This window comes from Chanodichthys erythropterus, chromosome 8, assembly GCF_024489055.1.
Source record: "Chanodichthys erythropterus isolate Z2021 chromosome 8, ASM2448905v1, whole genome shotgun sequence".
Classification (NCBI taxonomy): domain Eukaryota; kingdom Metazoa; phylum Chordata; class Actinopteri; order Cypriniformes; family Xenocyprididae; genus Chanodichthys; species Chanodichthys erythropterus.
Window position 1 is genome coordinate 8996251 of NC_090228.1, and position 26154 is coordinate 9022404.

General features: G+C 38.6%; 1 pseudogene; it reads right to left on the reverse strand.

The window, feature by feature from the left end:
• Positions 1 to 1433: 1433 nt before the first annotated feature.
• LOC137024483 (scavenger receptor cysteine-rich type 1 protein M130-like) lies at positions 1434 to 25150 on the reverse strand (annotated as a pseudogene).
• Between the last annotated feature and the right edge of the window lie 1004 nt (positions 25151 to 26154).

Consider the following 26154-nt stretch of genomic DNA (forward strand, 5'->3'; position numbering starts at 1 on the left):
TTTCTCTCAAATATTAGTGAGCACTATGCTTTCCTGTAGCTCGGTGGTTAGAGCATGGCTCTGGCAATGCCAAGGTCATGGGTTCAATCCCAGGGATTGCACATACTCGGACACAAATGTATATTATAATGCAATGTAAGTCACTTTGGATAAAAGGTCTGCCAAATGCATAAATGTAAAATGTAAAATGTTCTCCTTTGCCGGGATAATCCATCCACCTATGCTGAGACAGCATGATTATTGAAAAGGTGTGCCTTAGGCTGTCCACTGTAAAATGTGCAGTTTTATCACACAGCACAAAGCCACCGATGTCACAAGTTTTGAGGGAGAGTGCAATTGGCATGCTGACTGCAGGAATGTCCACCAGAGCTGTTGCCCATGACTTGAATGTTCATATCTCTACCAAAAGCCGTCTCCAAAGGCATTTCAGAGAATTTAGCAGTACATCCAACCGGCCTCACAAGCGTAGACAACATGTAACCACACCAGCCCACATCCAGCATCTTCACCTTCAAGATCGTCTGAGACCAGCCACACGGACAGCTGCTGCAACAATCGTTTTGCGTAACCAAAGAATTTCTGCACAAACTATCAGAGACCGTCTCGACCTGAGTGCAGTTCGTTGTCGTAACTGACTTGAGTGGGCAAATGCTCACATTCGATGGCATCTGGCACTTTGGAGAGGTGTTCTCTTTACGGATGAATCCCGGTTTACACTGTATTGGGCAGATGGCAGACAGCGTGTATGGCGTCGTGTGGGTGATTGGTTTGCTGATGTCAACATTGTGCATTGAGTGGCCCATGGTGGTGGTGGGGTTATGTTATGGGCAGGCGTATGTTATGGACAACGAACACATAAACACAGGTGCATTTTATTGATGGCATTGCACAGAGATACCGTGACTAGATCCTGAGGCCCATTGTTATGCCATTCATCCACGAAAACATCCCAGTTCTTGCATGGCGAGCATACTCACCGACATGTCACTCATTGAGCATGTTTGAGATGCTCTAGATTGGCATATATACGACAACGTGTTCAAGTTCCTGCCAATATCCAGCAACTTCACATAGCCATTGAAGAGAAGTGGACCAACATTCCAAAAGGCCACAGTCAACTACCTGATCAACTCTATGCGAAGGAGATGTGTTGCACTGCATGAGGCAAATGGTGGTTACACCAGATACTGACTGTTTTTTTTTTGTTTTGTTTTTTATTGTTCTTTGGGATTGTTTAAATGTTTGTTTAAAAAAAAAAAGAAAAAAGAAAAATCAAAGTTATACCTCAAAATTTCAGAGAAATCCATTTTACAAAATGCAGGCTCATCAATAAAAATTAATTTAAAACCTAAAGTAGCTATGTACGATCAATTCAACCCAACTCTAGAAGCTGTAAAACTTCATGAACTGAGGCAGTGGGTGTGGCCATTGAGTCATACAGTCATGTGCTCATTTTTTGACTCCTCCCCCACATCATCATAGTCTGTTATTAAAAACAAAAGCAAATTTATCATGTTTAATGTTGAATTTATATCTAAAACTAAAGATTAAAAAAAAGACAAAAATTTACCCAACAGGTCATCTTCATCGCTGTTCTTCACATCATCATACTCCTCCTGAACTCCCTCTGATACACATGTGAAATAAAACATTGTGATTTTAATACAGCTTGTGTCACTGATGATCTCTTTCTCCTCATGACTGTCTGACACTATTAGATTTACTCCTTATGAAGTCATGATAATTCAATATGTTCAATATATTGTTCTGTAACTCACCAGTTATACCTTCAGTGTCATGTCCATTAATGATGACATCATCATAATTCTCTGGTGTGTCCACTACACACACAAACACACACACACACACACACACAAACAAACACAATTTTATCAGTACTGAGCATCAATTTACAGGGAGTGTGTTAGAATACATACACAAAAAATAAATGAAAAAAACAAAAACAAAAACAAACAAACATATTCTTTATTACCAGAGTTCTGTTCACTGATGCTGATGACATCATCATAGCTCGCATGTGTGTCTTCTACAAATGTAACATGAATCAGATACCATCACATTTAAAACTAACTTATATATGTATATTTTCTTAATTTATAGAATAACAGAGAGAATTACAAATATAGTACAGAACAGCACAGCACCTGTTTCACGTTCTGGCATCAGTCCATCAGTGATGACATCATCATAGTACTCTGGTGTGATTTCATTCGCCCTGTCTGCAAAAATTTAAAACAGATTATTTTTAGGAATTAAATGTTCTTGTTGGCCATGAGGCCATTACGATTTTGATCATTCAATGAACGATGTGATCAGTTTACAAGACAAGAGTAGGTCTATAATGCAAGATCTGTGAAAGGATTTTGAATGCAAATACAAACAGAAGCATAGATATATGAACCCCTACCAAATATTACAAATATATATGAACCCTTAGCTCCCAAAACATACATACATATGTGTGTGTCATGCTTGTTTGTGTGTGTGTGTATATATATATACTTATTAAGTCTAGACAATCATAAGAGAGAAAGCTTACCTAACAGGTTTCTCAAATCTTCAGTGATATTCCACACATCATCATACTCCTCCTGATCTCCCTCTTTACAGAAAAAAAAAAAAAAAAAAGCTCCTTTAATACAGCTTGTGTCACTGATTTCATTGCCCTCATGGCTATCTGAGGCTATTAGGATTTACACCTGATAAAGCCATGATGATTCAATAATGGTAGACATGCAATAATATTATATATATATATATATATTTCAATTATGACAACTCTCGGAGTGGATTAAATTCAACCAGCATTTATTGGCATGGGGTATGAAGTATACATGGCTTGATTTTGGCGTACGAGATCTTCTACGCTGCTGCTGTTGCTGCTGCTACTGCTGCTGTTGCTGCTGAGCAAATACAAATTGTTCAGCTTAGTCAAATAAAACAACAAGGAAAATGCTGCTGCAAGAATGGTAGAACCCCCGTAGAAGATCTCTACAGGTGGAGCCGGGGAGGAGGAGGGATAACAGTGCTTCACATTGCACAGCCTGTCGATTGCAGGCTAGGGTACGATATATATGGTTGCGTGGATATGGAATTACTTCTGATTGGCTGATGCCACAGCGTAGAAAGAACCAATCAGCACTTTTGGAATGTGTAGCTACACATTCCCAAAAAGTTGGGACAGGTAGCAAAAAGAGGCCAGAAAAGTTAAATGTACATATAAGGAACAGCTGGAGGACCAATTTGCAACTTATTAGGTCAATTCAGAATTGGATCCCCAATTCCCCCAATGCTGCGGTGAAAAATAGTGGAGCAATATCAGAAAGGAGTTTCTCAGAGAAAAATTGCAAAGAGTTCGAAGTTATCATCATCTACAGTGCATAATATCATCCAAAGATTCAGAGAATCTGGAACAATCTCTGTGTGTAAGGGTCAAGGCCGGAAAACCATACTGGATGCCCGTGATCATCGGGCCCTTAGACGGCACTGCATCACATACAGGAATGCTACTGTAATGGAAATCACAACATGGGCTCAGGAATACTTCCAAAAAAGTTGTCAGTGAACCAAAATCCACCGTGCCATTCACCGTTGCCGGCTAAAACTCTATAGGTCAAAAAAGAAGCCATATCTAAACATGATCCAGAAGCGTAGGCATTTTCTCTGGGCCAAGGCTCATTTAAAATGGACTGTGGCAAAGTGGAAAACTGTTCTGTGGTCAGATGAATCAAAATTTGAAGTTCTTTTTGGAAAACTGGGACGCCATTTCATCCGGACTAAAAAGGTCAAGGACAACCCAAGTTGTTATCAGCGCTCAGTTCAGAAGCCTGCATCTCTGATGGTATGGGGTTGCATGAGTGCGTGTGGTATGGGCAGCTTACACATCTGGAAAGGCACCATCAATGCTGAAAGGTATATCCAAGTTCTAGAACAACATATGCTCCCATCCAGATGTCGTCTCTTTCAGGGAAGACCTTGCATTTTCCAACATGACAATGCCAGACCACATATTGCATCAATTACAACATCATGGCTGCGTAGAAGGAGGATCCGGGTACTGAAATGGCCAGCCTGCAGTCCAGATCTTTCACCCATAGAAAACATTTGGCGCATCATAAAGAGGAAGATGCGCCAAAGAAGACCTAAGACAGTTGAGCAACTAGAAGCCTGTATTAGACAAGAATGGGACAAAATTCCTATTCCTAAACTTGAGCAACTTGTCTCCTCAGTCCCCAGGTGTTTGCAGACTGTTATAAAAAGAAGAGGGGATGCCACACAGTGGTAAACATGGCCTTGTCCCAACTTTTTTGAGATGTGTTGATGCCATGAAATTTAAAATCAACTTATTTTTCCCTTAAAATGATACATTTTCTCAGTTTAAACATTTGATATGTCATCTATGTTGTATTCTGAATAAAATATTGAAATTTGAAAGTTCCACATTATTGCATTCTGTTTTTATTCACAATTTGTACAGTGTCCCAACTTTTTTGGAATCGGGTTTATAAATTCAGTAAATTCAGTATGGATTATTACAATTAATGGCAAAAGGAATGTTTGTGTGTGTGTGTATATATATATATATATATATATATATATATATATATATATATATATATATATATATATATATATATATATATATATATAATTAAGTAAATTCAGTACCATATGTCTCTCCTGTGGTAATGACGTCATCATGGCCCTCTGGTGTGTCATCTACAAATTTAACATGAAATCAATGCCATCAAGCTCAAAACAAACTTGAAAGTATATATTAATATGTAGAGATTGCGGAATTACAGAGACAGAACTACAACTGCAGTACAGACACCTGTTTTGTGATCTGGTTTTGGTCCATCAATGATGATTTCCTCATAGTATCCTGATGTTAATGGATCCCACCTTTCTTCAACATCAGAACAAAATATTAATGTAAAATATATATATAAAACAAAGATTTTGCAGAAATAAAATGCAGGCAGTAAGGTCTTTATTATTTTAATCATTGCATAATGAAATCACTTGACCAGTTTACAAGCATAGGCGGAGTTTGGGGTAGAGGGGGTGGGGGACAAGAGACATTTATGATTTTGTGGGAGCTATGAATAAAATAAAAATACATTTATTTGTATTCTTGATGCTGTTCTGTTGCACTTCATTACATGCAGCTCTGTTTGTTATTTAGATGACAAAAAGTTTTAAACGTTTTTTGGTTGCTGTCTCAATAGTCTTCACAGCGCTCGTCAATGTCAAAATGAGTGAGATGGCCAATCAAATCAATCAATGCTATTCTTAACATCAGACTCTATTATATTAGTAATGTATACTGTGGTGTGTACATTTACAGGCCATACATTTCCTGGAATTTGTGAATTTCACTGTTTACATTTTTTTTTTTTTTTTTTTACCAAGTTTGCAAATCACCCCTCTAACCTGAGAGAAGCAAATCATCTTCACACCTAGAATGCAGTTCTTCAGAGATGAAACTTTCTCCTGTTAAAGAAGAGCAGAACGGTTCATCAATACATCTCTTCATGGGAAGTGGAGAGGGAAATTTACCCAATTTAACCTTTGATCAGAACGCAGCAGATAAAGTTTTTAACAATCTCTGATTATGCCTCACCTGTATGAGTGAAATGATTGCGTCTGTTATGAATTTCCTCATAACCTCCTTCACTTGGAGCCCTGTGTATTCCTGTGTACCAGTCAGAGAGAGCTGTGAGTGTAGAGAGACTCATGACTGATCACACACTGACTGAATAAGACAAAATATGACAGTCTCTGGACCTCTCCTACCTTTCCTCATCACTCTGTTCTGCTGAATCAGTATAAGCAGTGTCACTAAGAGCAGTAAGAGCACAACTCCCAGTACAATCACAAGCACAGAGAGAGACGGAGGAGTTTGAGAATGAGAGACTGATGTTGAGCTCACTGTCTGAGAAACTGGAGGAGATGATGATGTTGTTGTGGCAGGAGTAGTGGACACTGACAAATCTGTCAAAACAGACACAAACATATTAAAAATCATGGAAATTCACAAAATTTATTCACTCTTAAATTATCTATTGATTTTCTGTGACCTGCACAGGTGAGTCCAGCGTGATCTTTGTTGGAGCAGTCAGTGTGGTTCTTCAGGGAGAGAGGACAGTCCCACAGGTGAATCTCATTCCCTCTGCACTCGACTCTGTTCAGCCACACAACACCTTCACCAGCACCAAAGACTGAATTCCCATCAGCCCTCAGTGCTGCTCCACAACCCAGCTGTCTGCAGACCACCTGAGCATCGCTGATGTCCCACAGATCATCACAGACTGAGCCCCACACAGTGTTATGATACACCTCCAGCCTCCCAGAGCACCGGCCCTCCCCTCCACTCAGTCTGAGAGGAACATTCTCTAAATCACAGACAAGTAGACACATTATTGGCCAATTGAGTTCTGTCAGAACAGCAACACCTACAATTTGGTATGTCTGTGGTGTGAGATTAAACCCACTTGGTGCCTCAAGCTCAAAATTACATACACATCACATATCGCTGTTATGATTTTTATGTTCTTCTACATCAAATGAACTTACCTGAACACTGTCTCTGATGTGGAGATGTGGAGCATGACAAAGAGCTTCTAGGTGACTCATGACTCTCCTGTTCTGTAATCACCAGTTAAATCAATATTATAAATACATTTTGTTCATACACTCAATAATGATAACAGATTACTACTTTATTCTTACCTGAGCAGATGATTTTGACCACTTCATCTCTGTCACAGTCATTCTGTCCCCAGGGTAAAGATGGACACTGCCACAAATTTGAATCATGTGGTCGACATTTCACTTTATCAAGCCAGTTAGGAGCTGATTCCAGTCTTGGCATAGAATTGGAAAAAGCACCAGATCTTCCACAGTTCAGCTCTTGACAGATCAGACTCGCTGTATCTCTGTCCATCTTATGGTGACACACATTACCCCAGGATCCATTGTAGAAAACCTCAACATTCCCTTCACAGCCCTCAGTTAACCTGATCTCTTTAAACTCTAGATGGAAAAAAAGATGTGCCTTAAACAAGAGAAATTCTGGTTATGCTAAATCTAAAATATCACCAAAATAACTGGTTAATATAAGGGTAATCCATGCAGTCTAAAATATTACATCAGCCGAATAATATGTTAAAATGTTGTTCAAATGTAGTTTTTTTTTTTTTTTTTTTTTTAATAAAAATACATCTATGGCAAACATTTCTGCTAGTGTACCTGAGCACACGACTCCTACATCCTCTTTGTGTTGACAATCATGTTTTCCCCAGCCTGGAGAAGAGCAGCTCCACAGGGACGTCTCATTCCCCTCACACTCCACCTCATCCAGCCATATGGGTCCAGAACCAGGACCAAACCAGGCTGGTACCTGCTGGTTACTGAGGGCCACTCCACACTGCAGCTGTCTGCACACCACATGGGCATCTTTAATATCCCAGGAGTCATCACACACTGTCCCCCATGAGCCGCTGTGAAAAACCTCCAGCCTCCCTGCACAGTCTCCCCCAGAACCCACCAGCCTGATGGACCCGTGACCTGATATTCAGAGAAAGAGAAACACATTAGTGATCACTAACAACTGAAAAATCTGCCCAGATGTTGCTCTTCTCACCAAGGCAGGTGATTGACAGCTGTTGTGTGGAGCTGCAGTTGAGAGTTTGTGGAGAACTGCAGTTGACAGTTTGTGGAGAGCTGCAGTTGAGCGTTTGTGGAGAGCTGCAGTTGAGAGTTTGTGGAGCGCTGCAGTTGAGAGTTTGTGGAGCGCTGCAGTTGAGAGTTTGTGGAGAGCTGCAGTTGAGAGTTTGTGGAGAGCTGCAGTTGAGAGTTTGTGGAGAGCTGCAGTTGAGAGTTTGTGGAGAGCTGCAGTTGAGAGTTTGTGGAGAGCTGCAGTTGAGAGTTTGTGGAGAGCTGCAGTTGAGAGTTTGTGGAGAGCTGCAGTTGAGAGTTTGTGGAGAACTGTAGTTGAGAGTTTGTGGAGAGCTGCAGTTGAGAGTTTGTGGAGAACTGCAGTTGAGAGTTTGTGGAGAGCTGCAGTTCCCCAGATGAGCTTCACTCCCAGAGCACTGGAAGCCCGTCACACACTCATGACTGTGTTCAGGACTGGATGAAGAGGAGCCGAAGAAGTTCAGCACAGAGCCACAGCCCAGCTGTCTGCAGACCACAGAGGATTCAGTGAGACTCCAGGAGTCCAGCAGAACTTTCCTCCAGACCTGATGGATGGAAACTTCCACCTCCCCCTCACACTGTCTCTTTCCAGACAACCGCACCAGACCATCATGAACAGCCAGAGAGGAACCTGAGGAAAAGATCTTATGTTGTACTAAAATAAGAATTTTTAGACAGTTTTTCAGTAGCATAATGTCAAACAAGTTTACCAGAGCAGATGACTCCAACATCTCGTCTATGAGAACATTCAGCTCGACTCCATGAAGAGATGGAACATTCTGAGAGTTTTGTTTCATTCCCGTCACAATCAAACACATCAGCCCAGATATCTCCGCTTCCCTCTCCAAACCAGTCTGATACCACAACAGACACAACAATCCCACAATCCAGCTGTCTACAGAGAACACTGGCAGCTCTCATATCCCAGCATGCATCACACACTGTGCCCCAATCATTGAGAAACCTAAGCTCCACTCTTCCAGAACAAGAGTCTGAACCATTCATGAGTTTGGCCTCTGTGTAACCTGAATAAAAAGCAGAGAAGTTAAAATAAAGTGAAAAGTCAAATGCAGCTGACAGAGAACACATACTGTTTCAGAAACAAATGAAGAGACACTGAATATTTATAATTTACCTGAACAGATCAGACCCACATTATTGTCACTGGTGCAGTTGTGTTTGTGTGATGATGATATTGAACAGAATGAAATCTGAGACTCATTTCCTCTGCACTGAATCTTTTGTGTCCACATCTGAGCATCTCCTTTGCCAAAAGCATCTTCTCCCAGCACCTGTACAGGAACCCCACAGTCCAGCTCTCTACATACAACCTCTGCATCCTGCTGATCAAAGTCAGCAGCACACACTGAACCCCAGGTGTTCCCATGAACCACCTCTAACCTCCCAGAGCAGAGGTGAGATCCATTAACGAGTCTAGAAGCTTTATGACCTGTTTATGTTACATGAATGACAGAGCACAGTAGACAAAAACAAATGTATTACCATACAAACATTTAAAGTTTTCTTATACAAAATATTATTTGTCACAACAAATCCATGGGCAACCAGTTAAATTACTCACCCGAGCAGATGACACTGGCATCAGAATTGTGAGTACATGCATTTATACCCCATCCTGCTGACCCACAGTTCTTCAGTGTAGACTCTGATCCAGTACATAACACAATATACATCCAGATTGGTCCTGATCCTGGTCCAAAATGAGCATCACTCAGAGCATCTACAGGTTCTCCACAGTCCAGCTCTCTACACACCACTGCAGCATCAGCCAAATCCCAGCCAACACCACACACTGTTCCCCACTGACCTCTATGATGAACCTCCACTCTACCAGCACAGCGACTCTTACCACCAACCAACCTCACATTCTTTTTATCTAAGTGGCACAAGAATAGAAAGAAAGACTATGGGTTGTCTTCACAAGTTCTCTAACTCATGGATCAGTATATTGAGTATACAAATTCTGGCACTGGTAAAGCACACTGGCTCACTACACATCAAGACACTGTGTAGTGAACAGCACATTCCAGGGCCCACTCTCTGGTTTGCTACATTTTGATTGGATCTTGGTGGACTAGCACAAACAACTGTCTAACACCATCAGATAAGGATGCAAGACAACTGCAAGACGCCTCTTAGAGGGAAGAAGACCCATAAGACCATTGGTCCACATGCGGTTTCTGCTTTTCTCACATCATGAGGACTAATCTCCAAGGTTTAAGCCTGGACTGCCATAAAAATTCTTTAGGACCTTTTGGTTGCAGCAGTGGTGGGTGAAAGAAAGAGAGGCCACAAGAATTCATCCAAGTCCATTCATTCATTAAAACCTGACAACAATGCTGTACTGTGTGTTCAAACTGCCGTCGGTGGGAGGGTCAAAGTAAATGACAAGTTGTGGCAACCAATCTGAATCCTTTCAAGCGAGGACGTCTACATTCCAATTGGTTGCCGCCGAACCGTGTCATAGCTCATTACCATAAAGTTGACCTGACTTCGGCTCACACTGAAAATGAATGACTTCCTGTCACTTTGGCGCTCTCGCCAGCGGTGGTGTGAACACACGGTAAGTCTTTGTCTGGCAAAGGTGAGACAACAGCAGATACACCTAGTTCTGAGTCTCCTGTAGAAGGTAGAAGGCATCAACAGACACACTACGTTCACAGTCTTCATCCAGCAAAACAATAACAGATGCAGCTCGTTCCAAGTCTTCATGCCAGAGAGACAAAAGCAGATTGACCAAAGTCTCTGGCCCAGAGAGACAGAAGCCATACAGGCACATTTGCAACAAGGTTAAGCTCAGGAGAGCAAACCTTCACTTCAAGGTACCTTTGTCTCAGTGTTCCAGATTGTTAGGACCATTAGATGTTTTATAGCTATTACCAGTTAATAACAAACAATCTTTCATTAATTTGTTTGATGCATAATAGGTTTCTTTACCTAATTAGTTTCTCTTTACATAAGTAAATCTGCCATAGCCACATCCAACTTAATCACTTGTATTTTATGCATCAAATGCACTTTATTCATTTATCATTCATTTAGTAGTTGTGTTGATTTACTCTTGTGTATCTTTTTGTTAATAAGATCTTTTTTATTATACTTGTGTGATCCTTGCGCTGATAAAACAGGCTCTACAAGATAACCGATATCTCACAAATCCTTCAGATTGGTCAGATGACAAACTCCTTTCAATAAACGATTTTTACTTGTTTAACAATCTTTGATTGATCTTTGAAATGTGTAGAGCGGGGGTCCTGAGTACTGGAGTTGAGAACCACTGCCTTAGGCAATGTGTGACCAAAACACAAAACATATTTGGTGCTACATGTGAGAAACTACATAATTCGTGCCTTGTGTGAGGTAAGTTAAACTGCCTCAACTGTTTACACAATTTCTGGTGACATGACTATGTTCTTGTGTTGTAAAATGTCACCACTGGTATTTTACAACAAAACACAGGACTGATATCTTTCTGAAATTTTCATATGCTGTTTAAAGTATGTTATTAAATATACTTTGTTGTTACATATCACTGCAACATTTTATGCAAATATTAAGTAGATTATTTTCACTACCTATAGTGATGTGTTTATGTTGACACAATGAAATAACAGTCCTTCTTTTCAAATCTTCTATCACATATCATGTTATTGTATTGATACTGTGTATGAGTAAAAGGTATGATATTACTTTCATATTATTTTAACTCACCAGCACAGAAAAGCCCCAGGTAATTATCATGTGAAGAGCTGTTTTTGATTGAGGATGTTGGACAGAGGTGAATCTGAGACTCGTTTCCTCTGCACTGAATCTCTTGTGTCCACATCTGAGCATTTCCTTTGCCAAAAGCATCTTCTCCCATCACCTGTACAGGAGCCCCACAGTCCAGCTCTCTACACACAACCTCTGCATCCTGCTGGTCAAAGGCAGCAGCACTCAGTGAAACCCACGTCTGATCATCATGTATCTCTAACCTCCCAGAACAACTGGAGTTTCCAATAAGCCTGACACCTGAAGTAGCAAAAGAAAAAAAAAATTGATAATGTTGTTTGTTATCTAAATGTGTAATTCTTATCATCATTGGTCTATAACAAAGAACCACTTAAAAATGTGAAAGGAGTAAAATATCCAATCTCATGTCATTTCAAAGAGTTTTGAATTTCTTTCTTTCATGGAACACAAAAGGAGAATGTTACAGAATATCCTGGTACTTTTTTCAATATAATGCAAGTAAAATAATATGAAAAAAGGTACTCTACACAACAAAGTCATAGAGGTTTGAAAAGACATGAAGTAAATGATCATTTAATTTTCTTTTTTCTTTTTTCTTTTTTTTTTTTTGGGTGAACCATCCCTAGGCAGGTGGTTTAGGCAGGTGGTTTATCAGTAATGTAAAAATTAAACAGAGATTGGAGCAGTTTACCTGAGCAGATGACTCCTGCATCTTTTGCATGATCACAGTTATAAACATACCAATCTATCATTCCACAATTCTTCAGTGTAGACTCAGATCCAATGCATAACTTGCGTTTTGTCCAGATTGGTCCCGATCCCAGTCCAAAATAAGCATCAAACAGAGCATCTACAGGTTCTCCACAGTCCAGCTCTCTACACACCACTGCTGCTTCAGCCATATCCCAGCCAACACCACACATTGTCCCCCACTGACCTCTATGAAGAACCTCCACTCTACCAGCACAGCGACTGTGACCACCAACCAACCTTACTCTCATAATGTCTATATAATGAATAAAGAGAGAATAAAAAACATATGGACAAAGGGAAAGAATGAGGGGAAAAGTATCACATAAAGAGAGAGAAAAAAGATAATTCTGAACTAATATTTAGTTTAGATTTTGGGAACATTATTTTTTATTTAAAGGGTCAAACCTGCACACACTAGTCCAACAACATTTTCATGTGAACAGTTGTTTTTATATGATGGTGATGTTGGACAGATAAGAATCTGAGACTCATTTCCTCCGCACTGAATCTCTTGTGTCCACATCTGAGCGTCTCCTTTGCCAAAAGCATCTTCTCCCAGCACCTGTACAGGAGCCCCACAGTCCAGCTCTCTACACACAACCTCTGCATCCTGCTGGTCAAAGGCAGCAGCACACACTGAAACCCACGTCTGATTATCAAGTATCTCTAACCTCCCAGAGCAGCGAGAACCTCCAACCAGCCTGACTCCTGAAAGAACAACACAGGAAAGAACAAAATTTAAACTAAAAAAGTTAGTCCAGACTAGTGTTAATTTCGTCAGACGAGACGAGACGAAATATGTTCGTCAACGACCTTTTTTTTCATGACTAAGACGAGACGATGACAAGACTGCACCGCTGCCCAAAAACGCTGACTAAGACTAAATAAACATGCATTATTGTTGACGAAAAAAGACGAGACGAAAATGTTTTGTATAAAATAAAAACTAAGATAAAATCTCTCTTCATTTTCGTCTACAATCGTCTCTGCTTTTTCATCAGTTGTTATGCCTTTAAAATAATCAGAACGAGTTCGCGGCTTCGCGCTGTTGCTCAAGTTAAGCCTCGTTGAAGCCTTGTTTACACTGCATGCGTGTGCGGCTCGTTACGGCTCCGGCAAGGTGTTGTTCCGTCCTCTGCGCGATGTCAGCTCAAAGAAATTTCAAGTTTTTCAACTTCGAATCTCTTGTCGTCAGTTTCTAGTGATGTAAAATATGAGCGGGAGTTTACACAGGGTGATTATTTTGACTTTGTTTTGTATTTGAGCTGCGCGTCTTGGAGGTGAGGCGCCTATCTTTAGCAAAGCGGCGCGTCGAGCCGCTTCTCAAACGCACCGCGGCGCGGCTGGTGTAAACGTAAGCATTGACTAGAGTGACCGTGTATCAGCTCCGGTAGCCGCGTCGCAGCCGTAACAAGCCGCACACGCGTGCAGTGTAAACGAGGCTTTACAGGTTTTATACGCCTGTGGCTGCAACACGAAACTGCTTAACACACAACACCCAAAGCGAACACGAGGGACGAGGGACGACGACATACTAGCTTTTGAATTGTGTTGGTTAAAATAAAATACTCTTCAGAACAGGTTAATCATTTGTGAATGTGTCTCCTAAATCAGAAATTGAAAACCAGACACGTTTAACATTTGCATTCAACAAAAATCTTTCAACAAGTGTATTTTGTCAGAAATTATGACATTTATCCAATGTTTGAGATATGCGAAACACTTTTTTTTTTTACTGAAATGTTTAATAATCTCAGTAATAATGTGTTATTTAAAAAAAAAAAAAGACTAAAATTTTTTGACTAAAACTAGACTAAAATTAAAAGACTTTTAGTCGACTAAAACTTGACTAAGATACCTTGAGTTTTCTTTTGACTAAAACTAGACTAAAATGACGAGACCTTTAGTCGACTAAAACTTGACTAACAAAAAAAGATATGTGAATGAGTAAATATGACTAAAACTAACAAGGACATTTGGCACAAGACTAAGACTAAATTAAAAATAGGTGACGAAATTAACACTAGTCCAGACAAACTTAAAGTTGGCTTGAAAAGCCGGTCCAGAAATTAAGTATTTTTTAAATCTTGAAAGTTTATTTTAGTTTAGACAGACAGAAAGATAGATAGTAGGGGTGGGACGGTTCACTGTAAAAAATCGAACCGTTTGGTTCTCCACTGACGGATCGGCACGCGCTTACACCGCGGTTCATGCCAAATCTGACCACTCATCTATAATATGGTTGTCTGAAAACAACATGCAAATCAGACAGACGGATTCAACTAATGTATGTTTCAGTCGATGAATGTGCATTCCAGTTTCCCAATACATTACAACAGTGATAATCAAAAGAACATGGACAAAACAGTCACTCGTTGTAAACAAACGTTCAATGATATGCCGAATGCTCTATGACCAGTCATTTACGCCGTCATCACCCGGGCATTGATGCAAAAGAGAACTCGCACCCTCTGTGAGGAGATTGTGTGTGTGTGTGTGTGTGTGTGTAACAGCTTGATTTTGCAGTGTTTTCTATTGTCCGTTAAAGCAAAAAGGTCCAAAAGTGGGAATTACAGTGTATTGCTACTGTAAAAATACATTATATGACCACCCAGATTTTCATGTGAAAACTGTCTAAGAATTAATAATTTGAGGGCATTACATTAGAAAGTAGAGTTATAAACAAGTTTCTAAAGTTTTATTTTCTAGCAAAGAAAGTGGAGAAGGTGGGAAATGATCAAGGAATATGAACTTTTGGTGGAGTTGTTTAGTACAATTAGACATTTTTTTTAGCTTTAGCTTACCTGAACAAATGACTTGAGCGCTCTTATCAAGACACACTTCATTATCCATTAATTGCAAGAATCCACATTTCTTCAGTGAAGATTCTGAACCAGTACACATCGCATTATTCATCCAAATCGGTTTGGATCCCAGTTCAAAATGAGCATCAGTCAGAGCATCTACAGGTTCTCCACAGTCCAGCTCTCTACACACCACTGCAGCATCAGCCAAATCCCAACCAGCACCACACACTGGTCCCCACTGACCTCTATGATGAACCTCCACTCTACCAGAACAGCGATTGTGACCACCAACCAACCTCACATTTAATGTGTCTGTGAATGTAAGAGAACAATAAGAAAAGCAAGTGTAAGTTTAAAAAGAGACTTTTAATAGAACCCACAATAGTGTATAGGACTTTGACAATAATAGACAATGAACTAAAGGAACACAGGGCTATAAATACACAGGAACTAATTAACTGAAAGGGAACTCATGCAGGGCTAATTAACAAACCATGGAAACTAATGAATAAGGGAACACAGGCGGGAATACAGGGAATACAAAAACAGAACTGAACAGAACATAATCATGACAGCTTTGGTGTACTTTGAACTCCTACCAGTACACTGCAAACCAATGTTGTGTTCTTGTGAACAGTTGTTTTCATCTAATGGTGATGTTGGACAGAGGTGAATCTGAGACTCATTCCCTCTGCACTGAATCTCTTGTGTCCACATCTGAGCATCTCCTTTTCCAAAAGCATCTTCTCCCAGCACCTGTACAGGAGCCCCACAGTCCAGCTCTCTACACACAACCTCTGCATCCTGCTGGTCAAAGGCAGCAGCACTCACTGAAACCCACGACTGATTATGAAGTATCTCTAACCTCCCAGAGCAGCGAGAACCTCCAACCAGCCTGACTTCTGAAAGAACAGCATAGATCATAAAAATCGTGGCTTACATAAATACGATTAATAAAAATAAAACATTTATTTGAAACATTTATTTTAAAACATTATTTATTTTAAAGTTGTGAATTTGAATATGTAATATACTTTTATATGTAATATACTTTACCTGAGCAGATGACTCCAGCATCTTTACTATGATCACAATTGCTTATGCCCCATCCTGATGACCCACAGTTCTTCAGTGTAGACTCTGATCCAGTACATAAGACATAAGTAATCCAGACTGGTCCTGATCCTGTTCCAAAATCAGCATCACTCAGAGCATCTACAGGTTCTCCACAGTCCAGCTCTCTACACACCACTGCAGCATCAGCCAAATCCCAGTAACGATTACAGACTCTTCCCCACTGACCTCTATGATGAACCTCCACTCGACCAGCACAGCGACTGTGACCACCAACCAACCTCACATTAAAACGGTCTAAATATTAAGTAACAATGAGAGAAATAAAGGGATGAGAGATAATTTAATTCACAGCATAACAAAGTGGGACATGTTGCAAAGTGGTGCACATACATCTGAATATTTATTGGAATATTCAGAGTTCAATACAAGTTGAGCTCAATAAACTTATTTTACCTTTTTTATTAAAAGTAAAAGTTTAAAGACAGAGATGTGAAGTTTCTAATTTTATAAAAACACTTAAATCAATTATCTTAAAATGCATGTATTATTTATTAGCTGTAAAGTAGTTATAAATCATAATTTCTGTGGCATTAAAGTATACTGTTATGTTGTAATGGAAACAAAGTTGTAAAGCTGGATATAGAGAATATAGAGACTAATTCGAGAATAAACACGCATTCAATCAGTGTCATATTTATTGCATACTGACAGAGTACATGACAGAGTAGGATCACGTACTTAGTCAAGCTGTGCCTGTATTTTAAGCTTTTTTCAATAAATAAAGCTTATAACCAAATAATAAGTAGCATATGAACTTTAAAGAGAATTTGTAAGCATCTGGGTCTTTTTATAAGAAAAAAACAGTAGGCTACAATTTGCGCAATGTACTCGCAAGAAAACGGGACATTCGAAAATGCTTCACATGGAAAAGGCTTATTAAAAGATCAAATTCTCTATACACCTTATTAATAAAGCATACTATGTGCAGATAAGCATAATGACTTCACCCTAGGCTGGGCAAGTGTGTATAGACATTTATCTTTCTGTGTAGGCTATTTAATAAAGTCTGTGCTTATAGAGAAATATTACAGATTGTCCATTCTGTTTCCATTTGCATATTTACAGTAAAACACAGACGCCACTTTTTTCATTCTTGAAGTGTCCTTTTTGCCTGTATAGATTCACTGTTTTGAACTGCCGCCCTGAACTCGAAAAAACTCCACCAATGGATCTTCAGATAGTGCGCACACAGAGAGTGAAAAAATAACTCTATTCTCAAAATTGTATTTCTACTTTTTTTCTAGAAATTTAATGAGTTTAATCTTGCATTAAAATGACTTTAATCTCAAGATGTTTTTTTTTTTAAATTATTACCTGGCCTAAATAAAATCCTCTTCTGTAATTTTGAGAAGAAAAAAAACTTAAATTTTGAGAAAGAAAAGTCTAAATAAAATGTTGAGAATAAACTCATTAAATTTCGATTAAAAAAAGGCTAAATAATTTGCTGAGAATAAACACATTAAATTGTGAGAATGAATAATTTTGAGATCAACATGTAGGGCCCTATTTTAACGATCTAAACGCAAAGTGTAAAGTGCACGGCGCAGGTGCACTCAGCGAGATGCACTCGCGCCATGGTGGATTGCTATTTACATGGCGGAATTTGTTGGCGGAAAAGCTGAACGCTTTTCAAGCGAAGAAACCGATCTGCTCGTGCGCGAAGTTAAAGCGGGCTTGCAAATGCAAATAGCTCCGCGCGATGAGTCAGTTAATATATATATATATATATATATATATATATATATATATATATATATATATATATATATATATATATATATATATATGTATGTGTGTGTGTGTGTGTGTGTATTGGCACGATTGTTCAATTAATTAGCCAGTTTCGTTCATCATTATTAGTAGTAATAGGCTGAATTGAAAATAGGTAGCCTAATTCTAATATACGCAATGACTATTCATCATTACATTTTTATATTTATGTGGCCTACACAATAATATTCTTTTACACTGTAATCCTTTTGTTTAATATTTGGCATGTTTGTGTGATGCGCATCCAACACGCTCTAACAAAAAAAAAAATTGCGCCATTGACTTTAGACTTTAGACCAGGTTTGAGTTGGTGTATGGCGCAGTCTATTTTCAGCTCCTTAAAATAGCAATGTGCCTGAACACACCTCTTTTTTAGACCAGCACGCCCATGGGCGCACTAACTGGCGCTGAACAGTAAAAACGCAAACGGCACCGGACGCAAACTACACTCTAAAAACTGCTGGGTTAAATATGGACAAAACCAGGGATTGGGTTGTTTTTACCCAGCCATTTTTTTCAACCAATTTTGGATTTATTTTTTTAGCCAGCAATATATTATAGTAAAAGGCATGTTTTTGCTCACCCCCAAATAGGGGCAAATTTGTGGGGTATTTTAAGTTGAAACTTGACCATACCAGAAACTTATTTTACATCATGTGAAAGAGGGCATAATAGGTGCCCTTTAACCCAACCTGCTGGGTTTGTCCATATTTTACCCAGCTTGGGTTTTTTTTAACCCAGCATTTTTTAGAGTGTAGTGTATTATACTACTAACTTATATGCCGGGTGTATTATAGGGCCCTGAATATTAAAATAACACTAAGGTTAGTTGCAAAATAAGGGAGGGTGCACAAGCTGTTCAAAATCCTGCCATGCCACAGTGCTTAACACATCTACAAAATGATTTGACCCTAGGCTGGATGAGTATATATAAACATTTCTATATAATATTCAATATTTTTCTTTCTGTGTATTTAAGTCTGTGCTTATGGAATTCGGCCTTTAAAGTGACAGCAGCCTACCTGCTGCCACCTGTGCCATTAATCAAAGAACAAAAGGAAAAAAAAAAAAATCACTCACTGATCTTGACTGAATAACTTTTGTAGCTTTAAGGATTAATCTATATTTAATTAATACAGTGAAGATTATGTAATGCTATTTTACATTTGATTATTATATTTACAATTTCTGCACCTGAATTAGGCTCTAGGGTTAGACCTGAAAAAAAAACTTCAAGCATCTAATTCTTAGCACTGTTCTTATTTTTTTACTCTTCCGTAGTTAAATATACCTTTACCTGAAGAAAAATTAAAGCAGTTCTGTGCTGATGTCATTATTGCCTTGTATAATAAACAAACATGATTCGAGGAAAACTATTCAAAATTGTACATTGTAAATCAATACTCAATCAACAGTATGTTGTTTTACAAAATATTAATAATAATATTATTATTTACAAATAAAAATCTTGGTTACAGTGAGACAAAAAATGTAAGCGAAAAAACAGAACATATTCTGACACCTTCATTTCTGAAAATAACTTAATCTCTTTCATTTCTTGTGTACTTACCAGCTGTGATGAGTTTTATAACTGTAGTCAGTAAAATGAGCGTCAGGCATCTCTCCATCTCTCTCTGCTTGATAAACTCAACATCCAGTAAAGCTTCTCCGCACTGATGATACAGAAGTACAGGCATCCTCTCACACCCCTTAATGAGAGAGAAAGAGGTCCAACACCCTCCAATCACACTCGCTGTTACCTTATTAGACACAACAGAGGAAACCATCAAACAACTTCAGTGACAAATCAGAGGAGGCTTTATGATTTTCTCCATAAATATCAAAACTGTCAGTGCTGATGAGCTCCTCCTCCCCACCCTTCAAGACGCCTCCCTGAGGGGATGCAGAAACACACACACACACACACACACACACACACACACACACACACACACACACACACACACACACACACACACACACACACACACAGACACACACACACACACACATTTGATTTACAAGAAACAGGAAATTCTCCAGTTTATTTACAGAATCAAAGCCCAACACCTGCAGAGAAGAGATAAAAGCGCTGATAACTAACTGTGAATATCCTAAACACTGTATATTAGTGTATACGTATGTTAGCATGACATTAACATTTAATAAACTGAACTTTGTACAATGAATAATTTTAAAAGCATTTACCAAGAGCACAGTGCACAAGTAAGCCCTTAATACACACACATACAAAAAAAAAAAAAAAAATCACGTCTAGTACAAATATGTGGTTTTGTTTCATAATTAATGTTTTTACCCCAAAAGAAGTGAAATGTGGAAGTGAAATGTGACAACATGTCCCATAGGTGGAGCACATTGTAACATCTGAGGGGCATGTTGTAACATGATCATATGACAGCTTAAAATGTTCTAAAGAATCTGATCTAAAGAAAAAATACAAGACAAACAAAAATATTCTGACTATAAAATAAAATTATTCACTTTTTCAAATAAAATAATGGTGTTTGTTAAAAATTATTTTGGAGTTTGACAATGAACACATTGCTCGGGATGGCTTCGCAACTTGAAGTTACCCTGACATAACTAAAGAATCATAATTAGGTCAATATAACAAAGACACACATGAAACACAGGGGAAATATTATATATGGGTAGTTTGATTGTGGGTCGAAATGGAGTCAAGGACCTTTTTCCAAAGTGTTACAATTTTTAGAATGCAACAGGACATTTCTGAATGGTTAGTGGATAAATTGTTATAAATATGTTTTTATTATTGTTTTATGTATGCTTTGGCAATATTGTATGATTTACAGTCATGCCAATAAAGCAATTTTGAATTTGAATTTTGAATAAATTGATGTAGTTGCTTTGGAGTTGATTCAACTCATTGACTAGCATGTGCTGTCATGTTAAGCTTTTGTGCAAATCCAGTGTTGAATTGACCCTTGTTTGTGAAGCAAACTGGCCTTGTCCCCTTTGTTGCGTGTTCTCTTGGGCAGGGTTTATGTAAATTTTAGGGTTAGTGAACCCAGGAAGAAGCTTGTTGTAGTTCCTACCAGCCGATTGTTGTAGTCCTTAAACAGGGAATTCTTTAAAAGATCTCCCTTTGCATTGAACTTTGGGTATCGTAACTATGCAGATGTTGTTTATGCTCTAACAGCAACATTACACAAGTTGAAAAAAGTGAAATCATAATCAACCACACCTTTAAGACCATAGACTGTAAAAAAAAAGATGTACGACGCACCTTCACTCTCTTCCATTGTAGCATGTGAAGCCACCAGTGTGCCAATATAGCGCTGGCATATTGAGTATTGAGTCTGCGCATCGTGAACCCAAGTCTGCACAGTAGTGAGCACAAAGTGGAGCCGTGATATCAAGGTTCTGCCCACACTCCAGCAGAATCGGTTAATACTGCAGAACAACTCATGTTGGTGTGAAATAAATGGTTATGGAACTGTAGAACTTAAAGTTAAAGCTCTAGTCTCCTCCTGAAGATCCAGAAAAAATTCAGTTGCTGCTTCAGTGACTACTTCGCTCAGAGAAGGTGTCAATCTCAGCTGTCAATCATGACGTCAAAACCCACATTTTATAGCATCAATAACTAACTAAAAACAAACTTATTTAAAGAATGAACACTTTAACTGACATCAGCATTATAAAAAGTACCAAAAATGACAGAAACCATCTTTGGTGAAAAAAAAAAAAAAAAAAAAAATTGACATGTAATTTGACTGTTTAGTTTTTCTCACGTCCCATTACATGGAGAGGGCAGGGTTTATGATATATACTGTATCCAACCACCTGGGGGCCAATCGAGATGCTTTGGCCTCACTTTTCAGGACTCGTGTGGCACGCTTATTTAAGCCCCTAATTCCACCATGAGAAATGTGGTCATACTACAAAAATAATTAACTATTCTGTGAAACTTGCAGGGAAATATGTTATCATCATTATATGAAAAATTATAATGGAAACTCAATCACAGACACAATTTTTTTTTAAAATCAATTTTAATTACATTATAAATATTACAATTGGAAGAGCCTGTTGCATGACTGGATTTAACAAAATGCAAAAACGTGAGTAAAACAAACAATAAGACAAAAAAATTAAAATAAAAACTATATTATTTAATAATATTCTAGCAAACAACAAAGTCTACATTATGCAATCATATAGTGTACTATATATATATATATATATATATATATATATATATATATATATATATATATATATATATATATATATATATATATATATATATATATATATATTATTTTTGTTTTAAACCATATCAAATGATGACAGTTGGAAGGTATTGGATGTGACATAGCTATATATACTACATCAAGCTCGATTTATCCTCTGACAGGTTCTTTATTTTTGGTTCTTCTGATTGGTCACTTATTTCCACCACAACTGCAGAGCGGACACTCCTCCAACACCATGGACAGCGACCGGTACAATTCAGAACCAGTGTAAAGCTGGCTTCCGGGAGGAATGGACCGAACCCCTCACCATTAGAAGGTACTCAATATACGACAGAACTACTCAAATAATATTTCATAAACTTTATCTATTAAAGTAATGAGACATGAAATCAGAACAAGTAGACAATGAGTCTTCTGCATTTCTACTGGTTATATAAAATACATAAAAAGATTAATATAAGCCAAAACATGTTGATTATATATTATCTGATAAAAAAAGCACCAGGAAAAAATAATAATAATCTGTTATTATTGTTCCCACACTTCGTCAAACCTTTCACACTAACACCTGTGTGCTCTCTCACTGACTGCAGCACAAACACAGCGCTGTGGTTTTCACTGCTGAATTCTGTGGTTAAAAGCGGGAAGCCTAACAAGATTAACATTTCTTCACTTTAACTGTCAAAAAGACCTGTAAAATCATTAAACATGTCAGCATGGTAAAATCTAATCAAATTAACAAATACTTTCATCACTTGGACTATTCACACATACACACGGTAGCTATACTTTTTTAAAAATTATTATTAATAATAGTCATCATTTCAGCAACCTCACCCCTTTGTGAAGAGACTTTGTCGATTAGTGGGCCTGTAATGGATCTCCTCATAAACAGCCTCAGTCTTCTTAGAGTCTTCTTCCCCATGAGCCGCTGTGAAAAACCTCCAGCCTCCCTGCACAGTCTCCCCCAGAACCTACCAGCCTGATGGACCCGCGACCTGATATTCAGAGAAAGAGAAACACATTAGTGATCACTTACAACTGAAGAATCTGCCCAGATGTTGCTCTTCTCACCAAGGCAGGAGATTGACAGCTGTTGTGTGGAGCTGCAGTTGAGAGTTTGTGGAGAGCTGCAGTTCTACCAGAAAGACTCGGGAAGCAAAGAAATACGATGAATGAGATTTATTAGACAGTATGAAAATGAATAATCAATGATGAATGATTAAGTTCTTTGGCGTAGGCCCCATCCATATGCACAATCCGGAGGGTAGCAGACGTTTGCTGCTCCTGCCTTTAGATGAAGGCAGGGGCGGAGCCTACCCCGATGTATGGACGGGGACCGATCTGGTGGTGGTGGTGGGGAGGAGGTGGTGAATGCCGACGTAGGTATCTGCGAACATAATAGTAGGTGGGACTGGAACTTATATACTCAGTGACATGTAGTAATTGGTTAGATAATGAGCAATGACGTGCATTAGAGTCTTCCGGGTAGAACTTCCGCTAAACGCTCCCATTTCCCCAGATGAGCTTCACTCCCAGAGCACTGGAAGCCCGTCACACACTCATGACTGTGTTCAGGACTGGATGAAGAGGAGCCGGAGAAGTTCAGCACAGAGCCACAGCCCAGCTGTCTGCAGACCACAGAGGATTCAGTGAGACTCCAGGAGTCCAGCAGAACTCTCCTCCAGACCTGATGGATGGAAACTTCCACCTCCCCCTCACACTGTCTCTCTCCAGACAACCGCACCAGACCATCATGAACAGCCAACGAGGAACCTGGAGAGAAGATCTGATGTTTTACTAAAATAATGGTGTTAGATCATATTGAAATAGTGTTTATATATTAAATAGAGTTTTTTTTCCAGTAGCATAATGCTCTCAGTTTCAAATAAGTTTACCAGAACAGATGACTCCAACATCTCGTCTATGAGAACATTCAGCTCGACTCCATGAAGAGATGGAACATTCTGAGAGTTTTGTTTCATTCCCGTCACAATCAAACACATCAGCCCAGATTTCACCACTTCCTTCTCCAAACCAGTCTGATCCCACAACAGACACAGCAATCCCACAATTCAGCTGTCTACAGAGGACACTGGCAGCTCTCATATCCCAGCATGCATCACACACTGTGCCCCAATCATTGAGGAACTGAAGCTCCACTCTTCCAGAATAAGAGTCTGAACCATTGACCAGTCTAAGATCTGTGTAACCTGTGCAAAGAACTTTTGTCATTATGAGGCTCATTATGAAAAACATCAGACAACATATCGTGATACTTAGCCACTCAGTAACAATGCAGTGCAAAAAAAAAAAAAAAAAAAAAAACCTTAGGAAAATAAATTTTGTAATACATTTAAGATTACTGCATATCTTGCATATGATATTACAGAAAATCAATGAAGAGACACTAAATATTTATAATTTACCTGAACAGATCAGTCCCACATTATTGTCACTGGTGCAGCTGTGTTTGTGTGATGATGATATTGAGCAAAATGAAATCTTAGACTCATCTCCTCTGCACTGAATCTCTTGTGTCCACATCTGAGCGTCTCCTTTTCCAAAAGCATCTTCTCCCAGCACCTGTACAGGAGCCCCACAGTCCAGCTCTCTACACCACTGCAGCATCAGCCAAATCCCAGAAAATATCACACACTGTTCCCCACTGACCTCTATGAAGAACCTCCACTCTATCAGCAGAGCGACTCTTACCACCAACCAACCTCACATTCACACTGTCTATATATAAAACAAAGAAAATCACAGGGAGGCATATTATGACTTAATACAGTAAATGACTATACTGTCATGATATGTCATAAACCTTTTGAAAGCAACACAAAACTAAAAAGCACAATATTCTGGTGACTTAATATAATTGCTGAAAAGATCATTGCTTCATTTCTTACCAGCTGAGATGAGTTTTACAACTGTAGTCAGTAAAATGAGTGTCAGGCATCTCTCCATCTCTGTCTGCTTGATTAATTCAACATTTTACAGTGTGGACGAGAGCTTTTTAAGTGAATTTTCTTAAAATGGTAAGTAAAAAATGTCCCTCCTACCTTACTTTGTCACATAAATAAAATAAAAAATAAAATAAAATATTACAAGACTTTCAACTGAAAATATTTGGCAGTAATGGGCAATTTTCACTTGAAGGGATAGTTCACCCAAAAATGAAAATTCTGTCATTAATTACTCACCCTCATGTCATTCCAAATTTTCATTCATTTTCAGAACAATATTTTCAGAAAAAAGAACTTTTGGATGAAATCTGAGAGTTTTTTGTCCCTCCATGAACAGCTATGCAACTGACACTTTGACACTTCAAAAAGTTCATAAAGAGATTGTAAAACTAATCCATATAAATTGAATGATTTGGTCCAAATTTTCTGAAGAGACTCGATCACTTGACATGATGAACAGATTTAAAGGCACAATATGTAAATTATCACCACTAGAGGTCACCTATTCAAAACAAAGGGTAGTAGCTTGATGACGCCGAAATTGAGCAGAATCATGGGAGATGTCGTCTTTACCTCACAGACAGGAAACTCTCCAGTTTATTTACACATTTGTTAGCATGACACATAATAAACTCTTTAAAATAAACGCTTCTGCAAAATACCAATTTTAAAAAAGTTATAATGTAAATTTAATTTTGTGAAACATTTCAACACTGTCTCTTAATAATTCATGTGACTAATGTGAAATGTACTTATTTTGCACAAAAGTGCTTTGTTTCAAATGGCCCACAAAAACCATAATTGTCAAAATGAAACTTAGCGGGTGTGCTGCATTTCTGCTAAAGCTCCCTTGTGTAGAGGGGTGCAGGGATGATGCATTTTTGTAGGCCAAAACCCGGAAGAATGTTAGCACTTTAGCACTTCCGGTTGTATGGCCCTGTAATCAGTGGGGTTTTTGAATGGGTTTTTGATTAAATGTTTGAAATAAGCTCTGTGGTTAACACA